Raw genomic sequence first — 24093 nt, forward strand, 5'->3', positions numbered from 1 at the left:
TTATGGTCATGTTTTGCCTCAGCCCCACCTTATGGAACATAAAAAAAGATAACAAGTAACATGAGCAGAGCACTGTAGTAAATGGCAGGCCAATGCATTAGTTATCAGTAAGAAAACATTAACAGCAAAGACATATATTTTTTCCCATTTTGAAGTTGTTTACAAACCACATCCTTGTTCACAATTTATTATGTTTTTCCATGTTTGCTTTTTTTGTTGTCACTACATGCCATAGGAGAAATCTGGATTACAAAAGTACCTGAACAAATTGCTTGTATATTAGCATGCATAGGTGTTTGGTATTTACATCCTATTTACAAGATTGAACGTAGAAGAAAGGGATCTACAACACACTTTCTTTCATGTGTTTCATTTACACTTCTAGGATGGAGAACAAAAAGCTCATACGGATTTGCAGAGTACACAGGACATGCACATAAAATAGGATGTTTGCTTGACTGAACAAAATGTCTTGTTTTATCCCCTATCGTTGAAAAAGGAACTGTTCAATTTTGTAGCAGACTGTGTCTCTGACCAACACTGCTGCATTGCATAACACATCTTTTTTCTTTCTTCTTTGTCTGTATTGCGCATGAGTCTCTGAGCACAGGGGGCTTGGAAAGGTTAATTTACGGTGTTAACCGTGCCGTGAAGGGAAAAGCAAATAGGAAAGAGCATGCACAGCACAGGAGAAGAACATTAAGCCGTGGCTACATGCTTCTCTTGCCTGCTCCCTCTGTCTGTCCAGTGACAACAGTAGGGGCCTCCTGTTGTGTACAAAGACACGAGGCTATCACCATCCATCATTGCACACATGCTGAGAGGATCTTACACAAGTGATCAGGCTGTAAGCAGGCACTTACGACTGACACCCTGGCATTTATTAAGCATTTTTCCTCTCATAGCCACAGGATATTGTAGACAGGATATTGTAGATATAAAAAAAAAATACATGTGTATAAAGGAAATACCTACTAGAAGTGGTGTGAGAAAAAAGGAGAGAAGAGTAAAAGAATAATCGTTCACTTATAGAATACAACAGTGCCAACAGAATAACTTCAAAATATTATATTACATTTGATTTATGAGCATTTTTTAAGCAATCTCATGGAAGACTTGTTTTTATTTTGTTTTTTGTTTTTTAAGTAAGAATGGAAGACATGGATATATTTAGACTGCAGAGGTATCTGTAATTCAGGGGCTAGTAACCTGCTCATGGGATGTTGCAGTCATTAAAGATATTGCTCATTTAGCGAGAAGAACATCAGTATCACATCTTTAATTCTCCCCATACTCCAAGTTCTTTGTCCACCTCCAGCTCATTTACAGTCAAGCACTAATATAGGTAATCAGCAGCGCCATACCCTCGCTAGGGGTCCATAAACACTTGATTTCACAGAACTGCCTTTGATAAAGCAGGGAGGTTACTGCCAGAGCATGTTAATGTGCTTTCCCATAAAGCTTATCTCTGACTGGGGTCAGTAAAGGCCAAGTGGCAAGGGGCTGATCGCCATAGCAATAAGACCCCAGAAGCTGTTTCTGCAGCTTATGACCCCTCTGACGATAACATAGCCGTCCGAGGTCTTCCTTTTGATCTTCAAACCCCTCATTCAGGCCCATGTGGGAAATAACGAAGACATTTATTACAGTACAATTGAAATGAGGGGTGAGCACAAATTAACCTCTGGTAACAGTGAAGGGGCTCGTTGAGATAGGAATCATAAACTTTTAATTGTTCACTAACAGCGGTATTTTAAAAGCATGTAAAAACAGAATGATGTGCTAACCCAGACGGTTGGGGCACAGCCATAGTTTAAACAAAGTTGCATCCCTTTATTGTTCGATGCTGCTTTGTTTTATAAAACTGATTTTTTTTTTTTTTTTGAAGAAATGCGTTTATTTTGTTATTTCGTCTCGCATGTTCATCGAGTCTCATAATTGTGTTTCCTCAACATTTGACAGGTATATGTGATGTTATTGTATAATTTTAGTGGACAGTAGATGAGAGCTTCAACAACCCTTTGATAGCATATGGTTATCCCCTGCTGTTTCCCACTCTCTGCTCCGTAGGGGGGCCAGAAGGGATGTATTTATAACTTTCTGGACTCTACAAACTTTTCGCTTCTCAAAAACTGAAGGATTACACTCTGTTCACAGCAGGGAGAACAGCAGGCATCCGAGAAAGACAGGCTTGAACCATGATGATCTCCATTTTGCATCCTAAAGACAAACTCAAAAGTCCTTTTGAAAAAAATAAAAAGTCTGGCTTCAGACGGCAGAGAAAGGGTCAATTAAATCAGTGGTGTTCCCCTTGTACCCGACCACCAGGCAGCACACAGGCTTCACAGTAAGCTTACCACAGCCACCAAAAACCCATCCATTGGTTTTCATGTGCATTAGCTACATCAATTGTGTTTCAAAGATGCCAATTTGGAGTGTTGTTAAGCTGCTGTTGTTGCCGTTAATTTTCTCTCTGTTTTTTGGCTCAGGTGCAGGAGACTAAATCAAGCTGTCAGAAACCAGACTGCTCGGTTAAACGGTGCAGACTGAAATGCCACCTGTCCACAGCTTCTGGCAATTTATTATATCTGTATTCATTTGTTTCTGTGGTGGCAACTAGGGTGTATGTAGAAATTTCTACTCTTGTTTTTTTTTTTTTTTTTTTTTAACATTCACACGCAACCTACTGTATATGTAAGTCTGAGTGATTTAGCACAGTTAAACCTTGTGATTTCCCCCATTACCTAATCAGATGTTAAAGATTTGCTTTACAGGATTTAGAAATGGTATTACACTGAGGTCAGTCCGGAGCATTTCTTTCAACTGAGACATTTTGGTTAATCTGATTCCCTCCACCACGGGTCCCATCCCCAATCTCCTTGGCACCCATCTCATCTCAGTGAGGGGCTTTGTGGCTAACTGCCCACCTAGAGCTCAAGCTTATGTGCCGGGCTGAATGAGGTGGGAGTAGGGGCTTTAAAAGCTCCATTATTCATCCCTGTCATTAGCTCCATGGCATAAGGAGGCTGCTCTGTCTTTTCTGCAGTCTAGCTATTAGAGAAGCCCACATCTATGGTATCTTTACATCAAGATCCAGCCAACTTTAAATGACACTTTTGAAGTTCTTTTTTTTTTTTAGCACAAATACCCAAATGAGTCAGATTCCTAGTCAGATTTCAGAGAAACATGACTAAGTACCCAGAATACAGTATGTTGATCTCTTACACTTGAATCATTTTTTTTACAAGTCTAACGTCAGCCTGGAGGTCAGGATTAAAGCAGAGCAGTTGACATTGATTGCTTCACAGTAATCCTTTCAACTTTAACCCCACTCCCACTAACCCGACCTCGTACAGCTTGGGGCCAAGTCTTGTCATGACAATCCAAAAGAGACACATTCAGAAATTGCTTATGTGAAAGAAAAACATGAGAAGAAAAGAAAGTGAATGTGTATGTTATCACATGTTATTACAGTAAAGAAACAGAGAGGGAGTGGCTGGGATTTTTCCCCCCCATAATATAGTTTTTTTCCTTAAACAATATTTGAATTGTTCCTTAGTACAATAATTTCTAAACTACCGTTGAACAAAATGTATTCTTATGCTATGAAAATCTATGATATAATATCATATTTGATGTCTGAAAAGCATAACATTTTGTTCAATATTCCCTTAATGAATGTTAGGAAAACTGGCTATGGTAGGTTGGCTATTAATAACAGACAGCAATGTTCTTCAGACGATAAAACCACAAACTGTGTGTATACTTAAACATTTCAATTAGTGCTTCACTTGAAATTTTGCATTGGGCAATAAATAAAACACCACTTGACATATCAAGTGGCATGTGCTGGTATAAATGGATACGGGCTCAAACAATACATCTAAACACTATGAAAAAGCAGGAGCATACTACTGTAGACACGGCTTATTACAAATAATTTCTCTAAACAGAAGCTTTTTTTTAGGTGAAACCTTAATAAAACAGTCTTTAGTGGAGACTGAACTGTCCTACAGGTCGTTTACTACAGGTTGTTTTCCTCCTCAGTGTTCCCCCTTTTATCTGAGTGTTTTAGCCTTGATGTGTATCAGCTTCAGCGGTTCAAAGACACACAAAGTGCACAAAAGTTAGCTGGTGATGACACAAAGGGAGCATTTAGTCATAAGGATGTGGACTTATTAACCAGTTGAGAGAACAGGGTGGATCGTAATCAAATAAAGAGGAGATAAGTTAATAAGCTTATAGAGTAAGCTATGCGTGATTTATCCTGGCTGGCATGGCACTTGTTTGCTTCCACTCACTGAGACGCGCAACCAAGGTACTTTAACATTGTTAAGTGTACCACCTTTATAAAGTATGAAGCTGCTCTGTTTATCACTTTCATCATATTAGTCTAACTAAGTGGATTTCTCTCACACAGCACCTCGGAATAGAGTCTTTCTGTTTTCTGCCTCGCTCCTTTGCTTGCTTTTATTTATGTATAAGGCAACTCAAACAGCGCAATATCACTCAGCCCTCTTTTTGCTTAATCCAAAAACAAGATTGTGGAGTTTACTTTATCCTGGTACCCCACTGACTCCCGAGATGGATTGATGGCTTTGCCGAAGCAGATTATATCTGTCCAGCACAAGAGAGCGATGGTGGGGATGAAGGGGATGAAGGTAAGTGATGACAAGGATGAGATACTAGAGGTAAGCCATAAAGTAAAGGGAGGACCCTAGTGTCTAAGAAATGGTTGAATAAATGATGGAAGGAGCAAGAGAAGAGCTGATTAAGTGAAGACCAAACTGGGAGAAAGAGAGGAGAAAGCATGCGGACGGGACCCAACAGGGGGTAAATCTGAATCAGTGGGGCTCTCTATCCCTCATACCCCTGCACCCCCATCATCCTCCCTCCTACATATCCATCTTGTTAATATACATACAGCTTGGCCCTGTGGGTAATATATCTTTGACCTGTGATTACGCTAACAGCTTATTGTTTGCACAGCGAACAATCCCATTATGTCGGCGATCTGTTTACATACAGCCTCGCTGTTTAGATTGGAATGGTGTGTTTGTGTGTGTGTCAAGAAAAAGACTGGCGATGTGCCTCTGTGGTGTTACGCAGCACCCTGTCTGCTCGTGATGATGTACAAGTACACATATTCTGATCCTGATCAGGATCATTGTCAGACTAAAAAGCATGCTTAGTACTCTACGCTTTCCTTCAGTGTGGCACACAAACATCATAGGAAAGCATATCAACCTGTCATGGACTGCCACATCTGTGCAGATACATGGCTTTGTCTCATGCCTTAGGAAGTGGGAAGGCTTGATTTTCAAAGAGGTACTTGCCCTGTGCCTATGTATCCTATTTGAGTGACACCTTCATCCTTGCTGTATTAAATCTTATTTAACTAATCACTGTTGAGTCTTAAGTCCTAATTTCAAGTTTGTTTACATGTTGACTGTAAATACCTTCAACCAGTGTGCAAAACTTGATTTAACCACATTTCCTCATTGGCTGTGTAGTTAGGCATACCAGCCTTATGTGACTACAAACATTCCTCAGAAGATTTTTTCTATTTATGTTGCATTTGAATCAGACTTCTTGAACTCAATTAAGATCCCCTGCTCTAAAAAGTTAAGGTGTCTCACTCTTTCGTTGCTCAACAAGATTTTTCACTTTATGTTTCTGCATGTGTGTCCAGAAAGCGCACAGATGCAGAGACATTAGAGGATCACAGAGGGTAACAGGTATTTAACCACAAGGCTGAACATCTGGTCGAGTTGAGGGCCATGCTCATTAACACAAAGTTAACCTCAGACAGGACGTGAGGTCATTTCAGCCCAGATAGCCGCATGAGGGTATAACACTTTTAGGTCAAGGGGTTATTGAGCTCTCTGAGGACATCAGAAAAGAAAAAAATATGCTGTACTTGGTCATAATAGTAGAATAGTACAACATAATTGCTGTAAATGTTGTTTTTTTTCTCTTTATTGATTCTGACGAGCCTTTGCGTTGTCCCTCTGCTCTCTTCCTGGACTTCTCTGTGAGTGGGTAAGGTTGTAGACATGTGGAATATCCTTGTGACACAGGATGTATACAGTTGCTGCAAGGATGCCCCATGACACTTTGTGAGCTGCCACTTAAGTGGAGCACCCCAGTTTGCCCTCCGTCTACCCCTGTCCCCATGTTGGCTGTGGCCGGGTTCAGTCTGACATAAGGTGTAAACCCTAGAAGGTTTACACCTTATCAGAGCTACCATTTATGGAAGACAAGCTTTTACAATCTACACAGGAGGCATAAGCCCCTTTTGTATTACGCTCTTGTTCATTCTCACAAATCAAAACAGAGATGTAAAGCTGACAAAGAACTTGGTTGGGACTTGGCTGACCCAGACACTGGTTTAGATAGTCAGGTAAATGACTGCCTGAAGGTCCTCATGTACCATATACAAATTAACACGCAGAGTGCAGCATCTTAAACAAAGCATACTGATCACCCTGTACATATAAACAGCACATAGCAATGAGAGTTTTTGTCTCAGAGTGAACGTTTGTTATGTTTTCTTTAATGTCATGTAGCATTCAGCGCTGAACTTTCCTCATGAAGGTTCTCTAGGGACATGGAGTAGAGAAAGTGTAGGGATAATAAAGGGAGTCACTGATAAAACATGGATTCCTTGAAGCGTGGCGCACGTTGAGAGGTAGAAGATGCGAATGGTGCAGGTGAGGTGTTCAGCAAGTTAGTCTTTCCCCTGTTTTCCGTCCAAAAGTTTTACGTCTTCACCATTAAGGGGCTAATCTTTGAGGTCATCCCTTTGTTTGCTTGTCAAGTTATCTGTCAGTTCATGTGGTTATCCTCATATTTTAATGGAAGACAGAGATCAGAGTCCTCATGTTTACATTGCAGTCACTGAGGTATCCTTTCCATCCTCCATGTGTAGCTTCACGACTGGAGCACTTTTTCAAATCATGCAACAAAATAAAAACATGTTCCTCCCAAATTGATAACAACCTTGAAACATTGGCATTGAAGGGATGGGAGTGGTTATTGCAACGTGAACTACCTGTGATAAATACTGGAAGAAATCTTTTAATTTCAACATCAAATTATATATTAAATATTGCGTTTACTTGTTAAAGGTGCTAAGTCAGACTCATGGCTTGCTTTCTTTCCTCTTCAGTTTCACCCTTTCCCAGTGGACTGATAAAATGATAAGAATTTCCTTGTATGGTCATCACCTAATAAAACCTAATGAAATTGCTAATGATTTTATTCATCTATTCAAATTCATAGGAAAAGCGTACAGACACCTGGGACTATGTCTTATGCGATCAGAAAAAACATGTTAACGTATTTTAAAACTTTTGAAAAAGGTTCTCTGGAATGTCCAGATACTGAGATTTGTGGTATAACAGGTGGTAAATATACACTATAGTCTGGTACATGCTGTTCACCTTATTCATCTCTATTTACATGTAGTAGTTTGGATATTGGAGAGGAAGACTAGGCCCTTATTTAAAGAGAATAAGAAGTATAAGAAGTACAATTTTTACAGTTTAAATGACGCCAAAGACTAAAGAAAATATAACTGAAATGAAAATTTCATTCACTCTGAAGAATACTTTTTTCACATGGAAAATACTGAACCATGAATACTCTATCCGCAGTACCGAAGGTTTATGGATTTGGTGACAGTGGCTTGGTATGATTCCTATATTAGGAATAAGAATAGTGATTTTATGATGATTTATTTACAGAAGCATGCATCATTGAGTTTCCCGCCATAGAGAAAATAGTCTTTCAAATGTATTTATCAGGCATTGTCAATCATGTCATTGTTATGAGTCTGTGATTTTTTCTTCTTTTTTTTTCCAAGTTTTCTATAAAAAAAATATAAACAAAAAACAAAACAAAACAAAAAACAAAAAGCGAAAAAAGCTGCAGGAAAATACCAAGGAGAGACACCAGAGGAACTAGGCTTTTAAGAATTTCATTGTGGAGATTCTGAAGGGGTTCTAGATGGTCTTGTCTGTTATTCTTGGTTTTGAATGTTGTGCTTTGTTGGTGTTTCTTTGTAGATGCGATTGGTCAGCCGCTCTGGTGTCTATGCTGCTCAGTCGTTAGGTTATCTGTTAGAAGAGAGAGAAGGGAGAAGAGAAGAGGAGAAAAAAAAAGTCATTTAAGTGAAACTCTGAGCTTTGTTTTCTAACTCACTTTAGTGCTGTACCGCCATGCTTGCGCGCACACACACACACACACACACACACACACACACACACACACACACACACACACACACACACACACACACACACACACACACACACACACACACACACACACACACACACACACACACACACACACACACACACACACGCACACACGTATAAAGTATACCACGAGACTGTGAGTTACATTGTGAGTTATTCAGGACCCTTGTCTAAACTCTGTCTCCTTGTCCAGGGTTTATGGTGACAGACAGTGAGTCACTATAACTGTATTTGGAGAGCGGGGTGGGCTCTGCTGTCACTGGTGCCAGTTTAAACAAAGACAGGGTGACCACCCTGTGAGTGTACATGGCAAGCCCACTTGGCTGAGATTCAGAGTGACAGTGGAGTCAGCATGGGGGGATGATTCTATAATCAGCTTCAATTAAGGCCAAGGAGTGATGAGCAAATTCACAAACAGTGTTTCTGCTTTCTGTTTGCTGTGTATCCTTCAGTCTGTTTGTGGTATACCCCATTATAACACAAAAGTACTGCTCTTTGCTCTTTTATGTGTCTTCAGACTACACAAAGTTTGGCAAGGCCCTCTAGCACCCTGATGCACTGTTTGAGGATGATTCATGTTGCCTGAAACGCAGTTTTGTGGGTGGGCCATTAGATGCCGAGACAAGAGTGGAATTCAGCTTCTATCTACAGGAGATCCAATTACGAGACCCCACTCTAAAGGTGCCACCTGCAGCCATTATAAATCACTATAAACAAAGAAACTATTGACAATGCTTGCATACTGTTACAGCTCCACTCATGCCTGCAAAACATGAAGTTTACACTTGTACTGTAGGCTATTGTGCAAATGTTCTATGCAGCACATTTTCCCAAATATAATTTTAAGCTGTTGTTTATTCTTTAGTCACAGATAAATCATTTAAGTCATTACCAGGTGTGATTTGACAGAGAAAACTATGTAAATTTTGAATGTTGCAATGATCACCAATGTTACATACTTATGGGTCATTATTTCTGATATTATTCTGAATTTATGCTGAATTTCGTGTTGTTTAGATTATATATATATATATATATATATATATATATATATATATATATATATATATATATACACACACAAATTAATGTATATCTATATCAATATATCTAAAAAACAACAAGTTTCCATCTGCTGAGGGGGGTGGACAGCACACATTGTAATACCACGTTGTTCCACTAGAGGTGATATAAACCATTGTAGTATAACACTAAAGTGTCAATCATGTTGACAGGACTTCAAAACCGGTGAACAGGTTGCCCATCAGCACTTAATCGTTATGTGCGAGCAACTCAAAGATGCATCAAAGACACTCACCAACACATCAACGAGCCATCTTTGTCTGCCAACAGATATCAAGTCATGGCTGTAGCAAGTATTTACTGTATATTGTTTTATTTTTTTGTGTAACCACCAGCTCTTCAATTAATGTTCTCACTGTAAGTGAATAAATTAATTTATTAATAGGTTAGTAAGTAAGCAATTGAATGTGTGGACTACATGACTTGGATCTTGGACAACTTGTAAACTTCCCAGAATGATGTATAGGCAATCAACGATTGTTGGATCAGTTTGACTGGCTTAAAAACAATTCACCTGTTCACAAACCCTAACTCTTCTACAAAGAAATACAGAAGCTCCTGCTAGCTAGATGTCCTTGTATCTTCACAATCACTGAAATCTCTGTTTTTGACACCTTTTTTATCCAGCACTGGACCGAGCTCTTTCAGCTAACATCTTCATGACTGAGATCACAGCCAGAGCCCCGGGGCATGCTACATCCACTCGCTCAGAACAGCGACTGCTAAGACATCAGCTCTTCAAGGCAGAATGTGGTCCCAGGGTGTGTGATAACAGAGTGTATGATGGGAATGGAGGGCCATTTGGACCTCCAAAGCCAGGTGTTAGCACTTCAGCTCACTGCCTCATCAATAATTGACAGAGGCAAACCAATCAGAACAATTTGCTCCCCACAGTGAAGTGCTAGAGCAGCCTAACACCAGTGAATCATTAATGAGGCAATTAGCTGAAATGGTTAGACGGTTAGACGGTTAGTCCTCACTGTGTGACTCTACTGCGATGGTTCTCTTATACAGGAGCTGAGCGTGATGGAGCGATGTACCGGACAACACAAGCTGAGAGAGAGAAACAGCAGAGTCACAAAGCAGAGTTGCAGATGCAGAGCAAAGTCTCCTTAAGGTTGAAGTGCAGCCTGGTTTTGTGATGCCAGCTCTCCATCTGTTGACCACAACTCAGAAGGCCAATAATGGGAACAAACCCAATTGGCCATTAGCATGGGAGATTGACCTTTATTGGTTGTTGTTACCATTGCACAGACCGACAGAAGCTGTCTCCCGGGTGACTCAAGTGTGGGAGAGCCTTTATGGACATGGATCAAATCAACCCCAGTGACATCACTTGAACACGGAGAAAACAACAACAATATCAGCAAAGATGGAGTTTGCCTTTGAAGAGCAAAGATCCTGGATTGTTGTTTGAGAGGAAAATCAAAGCCTACAGGGAGCTGCTCACAAAGCCTCATCGATTGGTTATATTGGAACCATTTCATAGTTTATCAATGCTCCTCTGCCTGCACTCCCAGCCCTAGATCCAGCATAGTCTCAATTAAACCAGCCACCTCCACATGAGGAAAAGAAATAGCAGATACAACGTAGTACTTAGAATATTTACAAACACTTACTCTTGTGCACTCACATTGAAAGTAATTTGTTTTTCACAATGTCCATTTTATTCAAGTTAAATGGGATCAAAATTACCTTATTTATCATTACCCTACAAAAGATTCCACTGTTTCCTTGTAATTTTTCATCCAACCAATCAGACTAATGTGCTCTTTGTTTCCATATATCTTGGAGATGGAGAGATCTGGGAAGAAAGTGAAAAAAGAGCACAAGAGGGAGCAAGAGTGAAAGAGTGGAGGAGCGGGAATGCATAAAAACCTTTGAGGTTCATTGCACTCTTAGGGTCATGTAAAACGCAGTAGTAGTCTCGGGACTGCCCATGACCTGTGGTTTTCATTTCACACAAGCACATAAGGTAAGTAAGAATTTTTGTTGTGGATCACTGATGGAATTCAGCCAGTAACGATACTCATGTACAAATCACATAATGTATTATTACTTTTTATTTATGTTTGATTTTGACATTTGTATGTATGCAAGAAAACATACGGTGGTGTTACAGCCATAGAACACGTTTTGGTCCAATAACTTTTTCTTGGTGTCTCTGGTGGAAAGTTGCTGCAAAATTAAAATTTAATCATTATAACTTAGAGCAGACACTGAGCAGAGTGTTTAATAATATTTATGGTTTGTTATTTAAAGTGTAGTGAAATCAGTTTGGATTACTTCGGGCCAAAAAACAGTTTGAAATCATGGTCTACGGTGGCTGACAAGGGCCAAACGCACTGCAACGGCTGCGTCTCAGTTAAAGGGGACCTATTATGAAAAACCCGTTTTTTCTTGTTTTAACATATATAAAGTGGTCTCCCCTCACCCTGCCAACAGAGGAAAGATGAAATCCCATGAATTTCTGCAGGGTCTGTTCCCCCCGCCCAAATGAATCTTCCAGTGTCATGTGACTTTTTTGAGCCGTTCTGAATCAGCTCCCGTCGTGACGTCACGACGGGAGCTGATTTCCATAGGTCGGCCTCCGCTGCTGAAACCACGCCCACAATTCTCTCCGCCGGCTGGAGCTCCGCCATTGTTTCGAAGCGCTGGCTGTTTCCACAGCGAGGGGACAGATAAAATGAGGTTTTGCATCGATATTTACCCTCATAAAAGGATCAGTACCCACAGTACGGACCCGGCATAGCCCCCCCTCCCCTCAGAATGAAGCACAGAAAAAGGCTTTAGAAGCGGTAAAACTAGAGACATGGCCCACAGGCTGAATTTCTGATTTATGTAGAAAAAACAAGCTTCAGATTGTTTTTAAGACATTCAAGGCCTTTTTAAAATATACATTAAATGCCATAATATGTCCCCTTTAAGGAAAACGGCTTCAAGTACAGAAACGATTCAAATTCACAAACTCAAAACGAGGTACAAAAAGAGGAACGTGGTGCAAATGAAAAAACGTGCTGCAAAAAACAAAGACAAATGCAGCATCATCAAACGCGCTGCAAATAGAGAAACGATGCAAAGCACAAAATGATATAAAACCAGAAACCATGTCCAAAAGAAAAATGCTTCATAACCGGTTACCAAACCTGCAGGGGGCGCTCTCAGCGTATCAGCTCAATGGACAGACACACGGGATGTAGAGAGAGACCGAACAGCTGACTGAAACACAGTGTTTACATCCATGGTTTAAACATACAGCAGGAACGGTAATGTGATATAATGTGGTTTACATCACTGTACAACGCTGTAAATTACGAGACGTTTCTTTATTATATTTTAACGTTACAGTCAGCTGTTTTCCTTTACTGAGACGCATTAGGCCGTGGCAGTGCGTTTGGCCCTTGTCGGCCACCATAATGGTCACATTAGCAATACTGCATCCTTATAGACGAATCCGGCGAAACCCGGAAGTCGAGCGGCCGCCATTACTGCGGTGGCGGCTCCGCTCCTCCGCCCCAGCCCATAGACATATAGCCTACGTATGGATCTATTACTCCGCTCCCTGCCAGGCTCTCTTAATGTATTTGTATCATCGGAACACTCCTGTCCCGTCACGTGCATTTGTTTTGATAGTGAATGAAGACGGGAGGGACTTTCAAAACTACTTTTCTGTTTCACCAAGTGAACAGACGGAACGCAAAAAAAGATGTTAAACTGCTGGAAAGGAACTGGAATTTACCTGGATACCTTAAACAAGGAAGCCAGGGAGCGGTATATGGACAAAAAATAATGATTATTAACGGTTTGGGTTCATATGAAATCACTACTAAAGAATGAAGCTCCGATGAGGATTTACTGCCGCAGTTCTGCACAACCACGTCTTACTACCTTGTTTAGTGTTTGACAGCTGCTTTGGTAAATGTTTGACTCGCCATGTGTTTCAATAAATTAGTATAATATAACAACATACAGTACATCTTTTTTATTACTCTTACTTCTCTTTTCTTTTTTTTTATGCTGAAGAGGCTCCGATGGCGTGAGCAATATTTTTCTTTTCCTCGTGAGATTATTTTTTTCTTCTGCAGCTACAAATAGAGTTGATATTTTTTCCTCAACAAACTAGTTTTATCTGCAGATTGGGGTTATGTATGTATGTATTCTGTATCATCCGGAGCTGAGATAGTTCTGCCCTTCAATTAGAGACCTGTAATTGCGTTTTTTTTCGTCATCGGACGCCAGGCGATCAATAAAATATTCTTGGATACCTAAAATAAAACAAAACATAAACAGGTAATATTTAATTGTGCAGACGTGCCTCGTAAGGAGAGGAGGTGGAGAGAGCTATATTACAGTGTTTAATCATACACTCCCTTATCTCCCTATTCCTCTATTCTTTCCTGCTTATCGCTCAAACAAATCATTATTTATAAATTAACATCAGCATTAATTTAAGATACCTTCATTATTTATGGAAGGCCACTGTCTAACATCATCAATCCAGCTATAATGATGCTGTAGAGCGTCAGGTTACAATAACAGCGCTGCGGTGGCAGATTGACACCTGCCACCGCAGCGATGGCGCCGCCGCAAGATGGCGGCGCACACAAACCGGTCGCCGGATTCGTCTATAGAATTAAAGTTTCAGCATAAAAAAAAAAAAAAAAATTATAATAATTTGTTATTAATAATATGAAATAATATGAAAATGCCCAAATAAAGAATAAATGAATCTAAGCGTCCAAAACAAAAGTGGAATTCTTTAATCCAATCTTTAATCTAATGTTCTTTAAGCTCTTAGATAAGACGCAGTTTGGTCATGGCATCATATACTGCCGTAGAAAGATGGCAATTATAGCAAATAACCCTTGTGTTTATATTTTGGAAAGTTTTGGGGCATTTAAAATAAAATAAAACAAAACATCAGGCAGAAGACAGTCACTTCTGTCATGGTCAAAGGTTTCTGTTGGTCTTGGATTTACTGTGTTCCTTTCCTTACAATCTGTACTCTATGTTTTCTTATTTTATCTCAATTGTTTCAGGGAACCCAGCCACTAAAGGGTCACAAGCCAGTGTTGTCACTGACAGTCACAAGCCCAGATAAATGGAGAGTGCTGTGTCAGGAATGGTCCGCGTTGTAAATCTTAGACCAAGTCACAATCATCTACTTTGATTATCCCTAAAGAGAGGCTATGGTTAGTTGATCTTATAGGTTCTCTCTAAATTGGTCTTGATTTTATTGTTTTGTCTAACCTCTGTTCTTTTAAAAAATATATATTTTCCTCATCTCCTCTTTTGTGTTTCACTGGTTATCTTTACTTCCTGTTTTATTTTGAAAGTTTGTTCCCTTGCGTATTAGTTCTGATTAGACTTCTGTTCTCTTAAGTCCTCATTCTTTGCCATTTTCCATCCAGCTGTCCTCAGGTTTCTATTTTTTTTGATTATCCTAGTTCTGTGGTGTGATCTGTTAAAATAAAATGACTTTGTTTGCCTACTCGAGTTCTCAAGTCCATACGCAAATCCTGACATGTTCAAGTCGCTGCTGCTGGAGATGGTTTTTGCAATGAATCACGGAATCATGCACTTGTTTTTTTTTTCAAACACTGCTTTTTCAATGGGTTAGCTATTGTTACACAAATTCATGGAATGGTGTAATATGTCATGTGAGGATGTTCATTCGAGGTTGAAAAAAAAAAATACTATATTTGTGTGTGTGTGTTCTTCTTTGTTTTGTGTTCCTTTTTTGGGGGGGAGGGGCTCATGTTGTGTTTTAGATATTGACACTTGTGCAGATATTGTAGACAGCTATTTTCGGTTTAATGATTGCTATTCACTTTTATAGCACTCTCAGGATATCATCCTCAATAAATATTTGCAAAAAGGAAATTTGCAGTGTGACTTCAGAGAGTCATAACCCTGGCACCTCTGTGTTTTGAGATTAACATGTAATTAAAATAGTAAATCAATATTTATTAAGCAGTGGTACAAACAAATGAGAAATGTAGTCTGGTCATATAATGCATCACTGCATAGAAGAGGTGCCCTTTAAAGTAGGTTTATATGATGCTTTTTTCAACCAGAAAAATGACAAAGAAAATAAAAAAACAGACTGTGTTCTATGCTATGTTCATTTACCTGTACAGATAGTGAACAAATGTGTACACTCATAAGTGCCGGTGACACCTCAGTTGAGACCCCTTCCTTTTTCTAACCACATTTTTTAAATGTGGAGTCAACACTTCTTCCTTTGCTTACCACAGCTTTCCCACAATTATCCTTTTAAGAATTTTAATCTTATGACAGCTACAACTACAAAGGAAACATCACCTGAAAACGCCCACAGCTCACAATGCTGTGCACAAAGTAGAGTGAAAGAAAGAGAGCACAAGCCACCCTCCATACTTTCCAGCATCTTCTGAAGAGGAACAAAAGAAGATGTTAAAAGCTTAATGGACCACTCTGCGTATTGTTTAAAATTTCGTCAACATATAAATGGCTGAAGAAAGAAGGAACAACCATTGTTGTTTGATCTCAATTATGCATTGAAAATAAAGTTATGAGCTAGTGGCTGAATTATTGATGCTGGCACCAGGAACAAGAGCGTTTTGGCAACGTGTCTTGCTGTTTTTGCTGATGCTTCATCTTGTATTGATAAGTTTTCATCTAAAAAGTCCATGAAGTCTTGATATGTGAAAGATGGAAAAACACACCATGAATATTGGAAATCTAATGTAATATTACCGGAAGATGGAAATAGATAATGTAACACTGAGTAGCGTAATGGAAAAACAGACATGGTGGCAAAATGCAGTTTTGAGACCGGAAGTTTCTCAATTTTCAGTCTTTGAGACAAAACACTCATCTTCATGCAGATTGGAGCTGCCTAATTAATATCATTGTCGAGTGTTTCCGTACACTGTCTATAAAATAGGGCCAAACTGTTCTTACGTCCGGGACAGTCCCCAGTTAGCTGACGCATTTCCTGAGATGCAAATGCTAGTGGGTTATCTGACAATAGCCTCTCTCTATCATATTTGTCTCAGCGACTCAGTTAAGAATGATAATATATACATGTAAAAACATGAAAATATTATTAGAAAATTTAAAGCACAAGATCGAAATCATTGTGAGAAATTCATTTTGCGCTCCTGCAGACATAAGAAAGACAAGAGAAAGTTGACAGAAAACCAAGGTGAAAACGTTGCAGGTGACTAACATTTTTGTTTTTCCTGTAGACTCAAACAAGCACTTCAGCAAAGTGATGTGAAGTTTTGAATTAATTCTTGAGAAAGTGACGCGTTATTTTTTTCTGTCTGTCCATGTGGTCAGTGCAGAGTGACTCTGTGGTGCTGCAGTGAGCAGGAACTGACGAATAATTGTCATTCTGGAAGAATGCCATCCTTTCACCTTTTTTGAAAAGCACATTCTCAGATAAACAGTAATCATACTCACATTTTACTAATCGTAGGAGATTCTAATTACTTATCACGATGAACTTTATTGTGGAAATTCCCTATTATTAGTTGTAATGAGTCAAGGAGCACTCAGCTCTTATCGCAGTGGATGTTTTTGAGCATTATTCTGAGGAGTGCTGCACAGTTCAACAGGTTACATTTAATTTGACGATAGCAGAGTGGAGACACGTATTACATAATCTGATTCTGAAAAGAATAAGCCAAAATGAGAGCAGAATCATACTCTGTCTTTCACAATCTGTGGTTGCCTGGCAGGACCTGCACAGCGCCTGAGAGCTCAAACAAGATGAATGCTTTTCTATCTTTGTGCTCTTTTTTGTTCACATATATAACATATATTTTACTTTTCTGTGCAGTCTGTCTTCTTGTGCAAGAGAGTAAATAGGTTTTTTTTAATTCTATTTAAATTTTTTAGTTATTTCAATTCAATTCAATTAATGATTAATAATAATTTAAGGAGGTATTCAACAAACTTGGTTCTATGGCATCTTCCAGTCTGTCGTAAAACAGTTTGCATTAATTAATTGAAAACATAAATATGGTGCTATTAAAAGTAAACGTAAATTTGTCAGATATTTCCCCCGATTTCATTCATGAGCAGCTGACATTTTCAGCAGGCCTGTAAAAACCTTAATGAGTCCTCTGTCACCTCTTTAAAGCGAAGTGTGAGGGAGGCTGATGGAATGATCAAAAGATCAGACAACAGAAATGAAACTGGGCTAAAAGGCAAGTGCCTGTGAATTTCTCGCAAGGTATTATCACTGGCCCCAACCCACAGCCGATTCATGCCATCCACAGTCAAATATCTCCTCGCATGATTCACTGAGCAGTTACGGGGAACGAGCTTGTTGTAGAGAATGTTGGAGTAAAACACCCACAGGTCACATCTATGCTTCAATTATGCGTACCTGTATCTTTGGTGAGTGGCTTTCGATGTGATCAGCACAGTCTCTTAAAATGACGTGTGGATAGTTTTTATGCTGCGAGTTTCGTGCTGGGGTGACTCAGCTTCTGTCATGCTTCGGTCTTTCATCTCCACAACAGCCACTATGGTGACGCTCTTTTCTTTTATTTCCGATAAATGAGTGAATTTATGTTAAACTGACAGTCGGAGGCCGGCGTTAACTTTTCCACACCTCTGCAACAGAATGTGGTTGTCACCTCAGCTGTGAGATGTAACATGTGCCGCTGTTAGAGTTGCACAATTTTGTCCTCTCCAAAGTCCTAGAATGTTAACTTCTGGAGCAATGGCTTAGGAACTAAAAAGCATCAGACTTCTAAAATAAATATATTCATCAAACAGTAATACTTGCTATGTAAAACTTCTACAAACGTATGCTTTTGATTGGTCAGGTAAGTCGACTGGTGGCCATTTAACATCTACAGTATTCAAGCAACCATCAAACTGTCCAACACCTTCTATTTGAACTTAAGTTCAATAATACCCACATTTTTATGTTCTGAGTTTTTGCACAAGACAATGGCGTGCTTTTGGCTTTTTCTGGCTCACCTTGAACAATACTTGTGACAGCATTCTTCGTCTTTTGCTGTGGGTAAGAAGCTTTCTAGGTTTTAAAATCTCATCTGAGGAAAATGTTCCTTCTGTCCTCCCTCTGCTGCAGATAAAGAACAGGCATTTGAGTAATTATGGTGCATTATCACCAAGGAACATTTCATTGCAACATTTTAAGCTGCGTAGTGAGCGGTGACAAACGAACGACCATTTTAATTTCTATCAGGAGGAAAAACACATGGCTGGAGCCAATGAAGTCAGCTCTCTCATTCTGCCACTGACTGAGACCATCTGGACCGAATAAAGTTTTTTCCTTTGAATCAACAGCTGTTGGAAATTACATGGGGGAACGTTCCCCGTCTTTATATCGGTGTGATTCTTTTTCTTTCTTTCTTTGTGTTCTCTTTAAAAACATCAAGGCTTTTTTATGGTTTTAGTTTAGTGACAAATTTGAGCTATGCTCACAGAAGGAAATAAAATAAAATATGACTTTCTAAATGCACCTGTTTCCTTTCATTTTTATTTCTTTTCCGCTGTACATTTCCTTTACCGTTCCTCTCCTCTCTCTCTGACCCAGCGTTCTCTGCGGTGGTAGTCATAGGGTTGACTGCGTCAGTCAATCTGTCAGCAGCTGACAGTTTTACAGCACATGCACTACACTGATGGGTACCATCACTCATGTAACGATTGCCCTCCTCGCTGAAATCAAAAGACAAGGGAGATCGAGGGAGCTGGATAGGAAGGAACAAACGGAAGTAAAAGCAGCTGAATAAAAATAATGGTTTGCTCGTCTAACACAAACACAGTGAGAAGAAAGAAAAAGGAGTGAATTTCAACTCTGTATCATGTATGAAATCGCATAGTTGTTTTTCTTTATATTTTCATATTTGTTTGAGCTCAAGTGTAGATTTTCCTCTCTGTGCGGCAGAGATGGAATCACTGTGGTTTTCTCTTTCCACTGGCCACAGAAGAATTTGTTCCACTCTGCTGGCAGATTTGATTTTTAACACTTCATTTTGTCGTGGATTATTTTTATGAGGCCAAGTATTATTTAAAAATCAAAACAGTGCCAAAATGTGCGGTTTGCCATTTGATGCTGCCAACACTGTGTATATTGGTGATCTTCGTGTAAGTTGTTATCATAATTGTCAACTCTCGACTTGGTGTACATTTGCCAAATAAAGATTTTTTTTTTTGCAAAAAAGAAAAAGTTTGTAAAGTTTGATGATGGTGGACATAAAGCATTACCCTGCTTCTATCAGGGATCCCAGCTCAACGTTGGTGCACCTTGACTCCATTTCCCCAGCACAAGTGCCACTGCCTTTGTGCAAAACTGAGTGATCAGCAGGGGAAGTTGAAGGCCAGTTTGGTCTGCTTTCCTACAGCTTCTCAGACTGATTATAGAACTCTATATTTTGTAGGTGCTTGTTGGACCTGTAGATCCCTGGATGGTACCCATCATTGGCCTGAATAAGGCATTCCAGCCCTGCAGTCCCAGCTGTAATTGTCCACACTTCTCTGTGGTGAACTTTCACAACATAAGGCTTCCGCATCAGGCCTCCCATATGGCAACACATTTCAGTCTGGATTTCGGCCACACCACAGCACTGAGACTGTACTCATCAAAGTCTTAAATGATGCATGCAAATCCTCTGTTCTGGTATTACTGGATCTCAGTGCTGCATTTGACACAGTTGATCATAACATACTACTCAGCAGATTGGAAAAGTGGGTGGGACTTACCGGCACTGTGCTTCAATGGTTTAAATCTTACTTACAAGATAGGGCCTTTTTTGTGTCAATTGGAAACCATGAGTCTGAGAGAACCAAGATCACATGTGGGGTTCCTCAAGGGTCCATTCTCGGACCGCTTCTATTCAACATCTATATGCTACCCTTAGCTCAGATTATGGAACATCTCTAACATTTCCTACCATACTTATGCCGATATCACACAGCTCTATATTAAAGGTGTCACCACATGACTACAGTCCCCTACTCTCATTGAGTAACTCTATTCATCAAATCAATGAGTGGATGTGCCAGAATTTCCTCCAGCTAAATGCAGAAAAGACAGAGGTGATCATTTTTGGTCCTAAAAATGAAAAGGAAAAGATCAGCGCTCACCTTGACTCCCTGTCATTGACAGCTACAAATCAAGCCAGAAATCTTGGTGTAATTATTGACTCAGACCTGAACTTCAACAGCCATCTAAAGTTTATCACTAAATCTGCCTATTACCACCTGAAAAACATTGCTAGAATTAGGTGGTTTCTGTCTAAACAACACATCGAAAAACTTATTCATGCATTCATTTTCAGTAGGTTGGATTATTGCAATGGCATCTTTACAAGCCTTAACAAGAAATCAATCAGACAGCTGCAGCTGATCCAGAACGCTGCCGCCAGAGTCCTTACAAACACCAGGAAACTGGACCATATTACACTGGTCATTTCCAATTACACCTGTTATTTGTTATTTACTGTTTAATTGTGTCTTGCTGCTTTAAATGTTGATGTAAAGCACTTAGAATTACCTTGTGTTGAATTGTGCTATACAAATAAACTTACCCTGCCAAATGCCACAGAACTACAGTACCTGTTACCTGGTGAATGCTGGATTGTTCGTGAACAAAACTTTCATCCCAAAGGATGTCTTCGCACCCTGGGGATTGGATTTTTCTACTGTGTCTGAGATGCGACTGAGTGTTGGCGACTACCACAGGATTGCTGCTATCTAAACTCCATGTGGATGTCTGGCCTAAGAAGAGGAATAGTCACTGTTTTTATAAATAACTACAAATGTAAGCAGCTATCACTGTCATCCGAGTTTACCATCTTGAATGGAACATATTCGAGCTGCCCTGATGAGCTAATGGCAAGGAGTTTTTTAAACCTCAGTGACTCTTTAATTTTGTTGGTTCCCACACAAGAACACAGACCCAAACTTGATCTTGTTTTATCTTAGAATTTGACTGTTTTTAACTTACAGGGTTGTGACGCGGTGTTCTGTCATTATACGCCTGTCTTGTTTGAAGACAACTGGCACTGCGACTTGGTGCTGTCCCATTATTAATCTTCCCACTGCTGCTCAGTTTCACCATTTTCAATTAGAACTGTGTTTGTCCTGAGTACATTAGTAACAATACAAATGATCTTAACTCATGCTTTCACTCCCCCTGCCAAACTGCTTTAGATACTGTGGTTCCATTAAAAAAAAAAAAAAGAAAAAAAAAAAAAAACCTGCACCCTAACACTAAACCTGAGCCCTGGCTGAATGATACAACCCATGCTGTCAAATGCCAGTGCAATAAAGCTGAATACAAATGGAAAAAAGACACACAGTAGTGTTCCTTCAAATATAAAAGGACTTCCGGCAATCATTACCAAAAAACCGAGATGGTTAAAAAAAAAATTCAAATATTATTCTCTCAAACTATCACAAGCCTTATGTTGTTTAGGATCATTGATTTGGTTCTTAATACTACACAGACTGTTTGCATTAAACTTCTCACTCCGGTCTGTGAAAATGCTCTTAAATATTTTATTTAAAAAGTTTCTTTGCCAGGCTTTTAATCCCACCGTCTGCTCATGACCCCTCTTTCGCTGTGCTTGTTCTGCTGTCTTTTACCAGTTAGAGCCTGTGACATGATCCTTTTTCACAGGAAACTGTTGGTCATCTGAAACCCTTGGGTTCTCTGCATACGGCTGTACTCCATTGATAAAAAAAAGGCTTTTCTCACTGTACGACCATCTGTTCTTGCAATTATCACATGAGTCTATCTTCAGGTACTCTCCTTGAAATCTGTAAACATTCAGTGGCTTGGACTTTGATTAAAAAGCAGGTCAAGACCCCACAGTTGACCCCAATTTCAGACTTATCTACAAAATTCAAAAAGATTGCTTATTTACTGTCAAGTAACAGACAATCTGGAACAGCGAAATATTCTTGAATGTTTCCAATCTGGTTATAAAACCACACACAGCAATGAGTCTTGTACAAAGAGTTTTGTAACGATATACTCTTAACTACTGACTGTTGTGAATGTTTTATTCTTGTTCTTTTACATTTTACTGCTGAATTAAACACAGTGGACCATTTAATTTAATCTTTTGTTATAACTCATTTGGACCGTGGGCGGTCATAAAAGGCATAACTCTTGAATTGTTCAGGTCCCACATGAGTGATCAAACTTTCTATGTTAGATTTAGTTACTGTTCTCGTCTGCAATCATCTAGTATGGGGTTCCACAAGTCTCAATTTTAGGCACCTCTTCTCTCTATATTTATTCTCACTCAGTTCCATTTTATAAGCATGATATTTCATTTTACCGTGATGACAATGTCAGCCAGGTTTATTAGTCTCTTAAAGAAAATAATGCAAGTTCTGTACGACTACTATTCAAGTGTCTTGATGAAATAAAGGCTTGGATCTTTTACATTTTTAATATGAAATTGACTGAAGTGATGGTTTTAGGTAACACCATTGGGACCTCGCCTGTAGATCGGGGTGTCATGCCCCGGTATATATATTTTACATTTTGGAGTAAAAATGCACTGTGAACTTAGTGTTACAGTTAGATCTGGGTAATCATTAAGTCAAATTTATTTCAATTGAGGAAGCTGGGCAAATGAGTGTATTTTATGTTTTTATTTTAATTCTTTATTTATTCTTCTACACAGCACTTTGGTTCCCTGTGGTTACTTTGAAAGTGCTTTATCAATAAAGTTAGTATGGTGTGGTAAGTTGCCCTACGATGGACTGGCGACCTGTCAGTGGTGTCCTTTTACCTGAAAAGAGCTGAAATAGGCATAGGCCCTAGTAGATGTGAATAGCAGTAAGGTCGGATGGATGAACGGATGGAGTTAAAACAACCCTAGGTCTTTTATTGGATGGCAAGGAGTGTAAATGTTCCTTAGGGAGCAAAACAACGTGAATCGAAGTAGCTTTGAGTGAAAATGGAATACACACATGCAGCAAATTGGCTATTAATGGCTATTAAGCACTTTAGCGAATCAACCTACGTCAAAATAAATTGCAGTTTTAAGCCTCTCATGAGACCCAAAAAGTACTTAAGTGATAGTGTGAGTAGGGTTCCTGCAGCCAAACTGAGTTCTTTTAATCTTTGTAAATGTACAGAAAGAGTAAAAAAAATAAAAATTAGTTTTTTGTCCAGGCATCTCCTTCCACCGCCTTGTCATAAGTCTGTAGAAATAGACTGCCTAATATTGCGCAGAGTTCAATAGTTGCAAAAGAGGGAGGGTTTATGATCATTGGCTTGTCTAAAGGATACCTATCTACATTAACACTTAATTGGAATAAGTCTTGACAAAGACTTAACATACCTATTTATTTTGACAAATGTCTGTTGTCCCCAGTGCTGACCTTAACTCCCATTATGTTGCAAACACGTACAATTCCATTCTCGATGAAAACTGCTTTGATTTATATTATTTTATTTTTCAACAAAAGTTTACATTTCTTCCTGTTTAATAATAGACCAAGAACTGTTTTAACAAAGGACTGTTTCTATATGTGAATGGTGTCATTTTAAATAAACTACAAGCAGTTCTCTCTCTAGATGCCCAAAGGAGGGAAAGTCCTAAGTGTTCCCCATAAAGCAGGATGCATGAGCTGCCCAGAGGAGAGAGACAACTGAGCCAATCTGGATGTCTGTTTATGGGCAAAGGCAGGAGAAGCATCTTGCCACCCCACATTGTCATATGGGAGCCAGGCTCCCACAAACACATGCTTAATGACT

The 24093-nt window shown here is 39.3% G+C and overlaps 1 protein-coding gene across 1 annotated transcript in view; it reads right to left on the reverse strand.

The window, feature by feature from the left end:
• Window positions 1–5611: 5611 nt before the first annotated feature.
• Window positions 5612–24093, reverse strand: part of mafa (MAF bZIP transcription factor a) — a 93510-nt gene continuing 75028 nt past the window's right edge. Inside the window, exon 3 of the mRNA XM_061744340.1 lies at window positions 5612–8120. The gene's annotated coding sequence lies outside the window, so the exon portion shown is untranslated. The remainder of the gene's footprint in view (window positions 8121–24093) is intronic.

Source organism: Cololabis saira, chromosome 2 (genome assembly GCF_033807715.1).
Source record: "Cololabis saira isolate AMF1-May2022 chromosome 2, fColSai1.1, whole genome shotgun sequence".
Classification (NCBI taxonomy): Eukaryota; Metazoa; Chordata; class Actinopteri; order Beloniformes; family Belonidae; genus Cololabis; species Cololabis saira.